The following is a 6082-nucleotide window of genomic DNA, read 5'->3' as shown; positions in this document are numbered from 1 at the left end:
TAATGCTGCCTAACAACCAACCCCAAACGCCTAGGGGCAGGCAGTGATGAGCCCTTATTGCTGACACATCCGGGGACAGTTGGGGGTGTCAGGCAGCCCTGCTCATTTGGACTGGACTGACTCATATGTTTAGGGGTCAGCCAGGGTTGGCTGATCCAGTATGGGTCAGACGGGGCAGCCTGGCTCTGCATGTCTCACCCACATCCTGGGAGGGCACTGCCTGGCAAAGGGCATGGATGCAGGGAGGATGAGGAATCAGGGCAATCTTGGTCAGCCACCACATCCACATTCTCTCTGATTCAAATGAGAAGCATAAATAGGGCAGGGCAGAGGGAGGGCACTCACTGGGCTGGAGGTCTGAACTCACCACCGACCGACAGGCAGTCAGTGGCTGAGTCACTTAACCTCCCTGGGCCTCAGTTTTCCCCATCTGTGAAACAGACACCTGCCCTGTCTCCTTACTGGGGAGCCAATGAAATGACCAAGGCTTGTGAATGGGGTGGAAGGGGCTATTACTACTACTGACCTCACTCCCTGGACTCAAATCTTCCCTCTGTCTTTTTTTTTTTTTTTTCCCCGAGATGGAGTTTCGCTCTTGTTGCCCAGGCTGGAGTGCAGTGGCGCTATCTTGGCTCACTGCAACCTCCACCTCCCTGGTTCAAGTGATTTCCTGCCTCTGCCTCCCGAGTAGCTGGGATTACAAGCACCCGCCACCATGCCTGGCTAATTTTTTATTTTTTTAGTAGAGACTGGGTTTCATCATGTTGGCCAGGCTGGTCTCGAACTTCTGACCTCAGGTCATCCACCCGCCTCAGTCTTCCAAAGTGCTGGGATTAAAGGTGTGAGCCACTGCACCCAGCCTTCCCTCTCTCTCTCTTTTTGTTCCTTAGGAGAGGAAGCTTCATTCCTAGCAGGCCTCAGGTCTCAGGCTTCTGGCATATCCTTGGGGGTCCACTTCCCAGAAACTGAGTCCTATCAAGTTGAGACACAGGTTGAGTCTACAAAGGACCTCATGGCAGTGGGCCAGGGGACCACATGAAGGCAAAGAATAAACAGGCAGCATCTTCCCATAGCATCCATTTTCTGTGAAGATCGGGAGGGAAGAAAAAACTTTATATTGAAATAAACCCAGCTATATTACGAAGTTGCAAAATTCAAATTAAGCTTTCAGATGAAGAATGAGACTTCCAAGACACTTTGCTATTGTTAGTGCTGAGTGCTAGATCCCAGATCATCACTTTACTGCAAACTAGAGCCTGCAAACCAAATCTGTTTTGTAAATAAAGTTTTATTGGAACATGGCTATGCCCATATGGCTGCTTTTGCACTGCAACGGCCGAGTTGACTAGTTGTGACAGAGACCATATGGTCTGCAAGTCTGAAATATTTACTATCTGGCCCTTTACACAGAAAGCTTGCCAGCCGCTAAACTACTTGGATTCTTTGATGAAAAGGTTTCAAGAATTCTGTGCTGTTCTAATATCTGAGGCCTGCAGGTCTAAGGAATTAAGAGTGAATGTTTATTGCACAGTTACCATTCTGAGTGCTTTCAGTGAATAAACTGTTGCTTGATTCTAACAACTCTAAGACATAAATGGTATTGTTATTGTTTCTCTTTGATAGCCGAGAAACCCAAGGAATAGACAGTGAAATGTGCCCTAGCCCAGTGCTTCTCAAATATTAATATGCAGAGGAACGAAATCATCCAGGAATCCTATTAAACCACAGACACTGAAGATGGGAAGTTCTGCATTTCTAAGCAGTGACTGAGCTGTGCTAATGCTGCTGGCCCAGGTCACACTCTGTAGAGAGGAGCCAAACCACAGATTCACTACACAGAGGCACTGGGGTCTTAAGCCCAGGCCCCCAGCCCCTAAGCCATGTGGCTCTTCAGAGTAGTTGTGAATGAGTCACAAACCCCATGAGAATTTCGCATCTGGCTGGGCGCGGTGGCTTACACATGTCATCTCAGCACTTTGGGAGGCTGAGGCGGGTGGATTACCTGAGGTCAGGAGTTCAAGCCAACATGGTGAACCCCGTCTCTACTAAAATTACAAAAAACTAGCCAGGCGTGGTGGTGGGCACCTGTAATCCCAGTTACTTGGGAGGCTGAGACAAGATAATTGCTTCAACATGGGAGGCGGAGGTTGTAGTGAGCCGAGATCACATCATTGCACTCCAGCCTGGGAAACAGAGAGAGACTGTCAAGGAAGGAAGGAAGGAAGGAAGGAAGGAAGGAAGGAAGGAAGGAAGGAAGGAAGGAAGGGAGGGAGGGAGGGAGGGAGGGAGGGAGGGAGGGAGGGAGGGAGGGAGGCAGGCAAGCAAGCAAGCAAGAAAGAAAGCAAGCAAGAAAGAAAGCAAGAAAGAAAGAAAGGAAAGAAAAGAAAAAAAGAAAAGAAAAGAATTTCGCATCTGCATCTCACTGCCCCACTGAGATCCCAAGGACCCAGCCCAGTATAGAATCTGACACATTACAGATTCTTGTTAAACATTGTTAAACAACATGTAAATGGAGAATTAAGCTCCAGGGAGGGAAGGGAGCTGTAGCGGCTTCCTGCACTCTGCCTCCTCTGCCTCTATTTCCTCCCCTCCCAGCAGAGAAGCCTGGATTTCTGTGCAGGCGCTGCCCCACCGGAACCCGGAGGTTCTGGGGCAAACCTCATGGCCCAGACCAAGGCTGGAGCCTGTGCTCCAGGACTGGCCAATCAACACATTGCATCCCCTTCCCCACCACAGCGATTGGCTCAGGGATGGGCATATGACCTGAGGCAGGTCCAGTCAGAGAGGTTGCACGACTTGTTCCTCTTCCTGTTTGTAGCTAGGCACCCCAGGCCAGAAAGCCTGTGGGACTGACCCAAGGTCACACAGCAAATTCACAGCAGGTGTTTGTTCAGTGTTCTCATACAGGACACACTTTATTTTTATATTAAAACAAACAAAGATACAGAACAGAATGCCGAATTCACATGAACCTTTAAGATAAAATATGGGACTTAAGAAATAGTTGCTTGCTGCAGTGACTCATACAGACCATAAATGAGTCCAAACTGTTAAAGGGAGTATGGGATGGAGTTGGGACTGGAACCCGTCTACTGACATCCAGTCCCACGGGATTCTGCCTCCCGCACCCCCACCCAATCTTCCTCACCTTTGCACGATCCTAGGGAGATTACAGAATTCTTTCCCACCTATTTTCTTACCCATGCAACTATCCTGCAATCCAGGCCTGGATGGTTATCTAGGAAACTAAGGCCCAGAAGATAAGTGGCTTGTCCAGACCACCACACTCAAAATTGGTGGATCAAAGAGTTGAACATGGCTGGGTGCCATTGCTCACACCTGTAATCCCAGCACTTTTGGAGGCTGAGGCCGGTGAACACGAGGTCAGGAGTTCAAGACCAGGCTGGCCAATATGGTGAAACCCTGTCTCTCCTAAACATACAAAAATAAGCCAGGCATGGTGGCCGGCACCTGTAGTCCCAGCTACTCAGGAGGCTGAGGCAGAAGAATCATTTGAACCCGGGAGGCAGAGGTTGCAGTGAGCCGAGATCGCACCACTACACTCCAGCCTTGGGGACACAGCATGATTCCATCACACACACACAAAAAAAAAACACTTGAACTCAAGCCTTAAGAATTGAAGTCCGCCCAGGTACGATGGCTCAGGCCTGTAATCCCAACACTTTGGGAGACCAAGGCAGGCGGATCACCTGAGATCGGGAGTTCAAAACAAGCCTGACCAACATGGCAAAACCCCATCTCTACTAAAAATACAAAAATTAGCCGGGCATGGTGGCGTGCAGCTGTCATCCCAGCTACTCAGGAGGCTGATGCATGAGAATCACTTGAACCTGGGGGGTGGAGGTTGCAGTGAGCAGAGATCATGCCACTGGTTGACAGAGAGAGACTCCATCTCAACAAAAAAAAAAATAAAATAAAAGAGTTGAAGTTCACTTTCCCTTCTGCTTTTTTGACTGGGGCAAAAGCTAGAGTTTGTGGTCACAGAGCGGAGCTTCCTCATCAGCAGCGGGCCTGCCTGGCTTTGTGCTCTCCCAAAAGGCAAGGAGAGTGAAGGTCTAAGGAAGAACAAGAGAGTCCACCAGGAAACCGTGCTCACTCCACGCCTCCCCCAACACAAGCTGAAGTCCTAGGAGGTGAGGCAGGATGCTGTCTCCAGTGGTGACAAGTAATGGGCTTTGGAATCAGACCAACCTAGTTCCACTTCCCATTCTGCCGCTCAGAAGCTGTATGATCTTGGGCAACTCACTTCACCTCTCTGAAGCTCAGCTTCCTCCTGTGAAATAAGAGAGCCTCTTGCAGGGGTTTTTGTAGCTTAGATTCAATAAGGAATGTGAGTGCATCTAACATCTATGTGGTGCTGGGTGTCTACATGCCTTTGTTTGTTCCGCTTTTGGAGAAGCTTCTGACTTGACCCCATTTGGAAGATGACATTATTGAAGAAGTGCACACTGCTGTTCTCTTGGAAGAGGACAATAAAATGTATCTGTCACCCAGGCTGAGGTAGATCAATTGCAACTTACTGCAGCCATTGCCACCCAGGCTTAAGTGACCCTCTGTCTCAGCCTAGCCTCCAAGGGTAACTGGAGCCACATATGTGTGCCACCGCGCCTGGCTAACTTTCTAAAAAAATTTGTAGTGACAGGTGGTCTCACTAGGTTGTCCAGGCTGGTCTTTTTTTTTTCTTGAGATGGAGTCTTGCTCTGTTGCCCAGACTAGAGTGCAGTGGTGCAATCTCAGCTCACCTCAACCTCCAACTCCAAGGTTCAAGAGATTCTCCTGCCTCAGCCTCCTGAGTAGCTGCGACTATAGGCATGCAGCACCACACCTGGCTAATTTTTGTATTTTTAGTAGAGACGGGGTTTCACCATGTTGGCCAGATTGGTCCCGAACTCCTGGCTTCAGGTGATCCACCCGAATCAGCCTCCCAGAGTTCTGGGATTATAGGAGTGAACCACTGTGCCTGGCCATAAAGTGCATTTTGATCCACCAGATGAAGCCCTCCTCTGCCACTGTTCTGCTTCCCCCATCATTAGAGCAGCCAGATCCTAATTGTGCATGTCGGCCTTGCCTTCTGCTGCTTGTGTACCTTCCCCACATTACACAAATCCTTACCATAATGTTGTGAAACACGCTGGGCACAGGTTTCTCTCCCTGTTTCACAGATGGGTCTAGAGACTTACATGACCCAGCCAAGGTCACACTGCAAGCCCTGGCATGGCCTAGAACAGGCTTTCTCAGCCTCAGCACCATTGACATTTGAGGCAGGGCAAGTCCTATTGCCCAGTGCATTGTCGGATGTTTAGCAGCATCTCTGCTCTCTGCCCGCTGGATGCCAATAACATCAACCCCAGCCATGACACCCAACAATGTCTCCAGATGTTGTCAAACGTCTCCTGGTGGCTGAACCAGCCCCACTGAGAAATACTGCCTTAGAACACTGTGGGTTCAGCATGCCACCTTCATCTTTACATTGAAAACACAACTGCTGGCCGGGCCCAGTGCTTAACCTGTAATCCCAGCACTTTGGGAGGCCAAGGTGAGCAGATGACTTGAGGCCAGGAGTTCGAGACCAGCCTGACCAACATGATGAGACCCCTGTCTCTACTAGAAATACAAAAATTAGCCAGGAATGGTGGTACACACCTGTAATCCCAGCTGCTAGGGAGACTGAGGCAGGGGAATTGCTTGAACCCAGGAGGCAGAGGTTGCAGTGAGCTGAGATCACGCCACTGCACTCCAGCCTGGGTGACAGAGCCTGACTCCATCTCAGAAAGAAAAAAAGAAAAGAAAAGGAAAACACAACTCCTCTCCTCAGTCTTACCCAGGGAGAAAAAAAAAAAAAAGAAAACACAACTCCAAGGACCAACAATTAGTATTTTTCTTCCTTCCCTAACACACAATATAATCTCTTCAAAACAGATGGAACCCATATTCCAATATCTACCTTTGGCATCTTTTGCAAAGTATTTCTAGGGTGACAGTTGGGAGGAAATGGGAAAAAAAAATATTTGGACACAAGCTCTTTTTTCCACTGGGCTTTGAGAAAATCCCCATCTTGCAT

The sequence above is a fragment of the Chlorocebus sabaeus genome, chromosome 20 (assembly GCF_047675955.1).
Source record: "Chlorocebus sabaeus isolate Y175 chromosome 20, mChlSab1.0.hap1, whole genome shotgun sequence".
Classification (NCBI taxonomy): domain Eukaryota; kingdom Metazoa; phylum Chordata; class Mammalia; order Primates; family Cercopithecidae; genus Chlorocebus; species Chlorocebus sabaeus.
Note: the sequence above shows the minus strand (reverse complement) of the source record.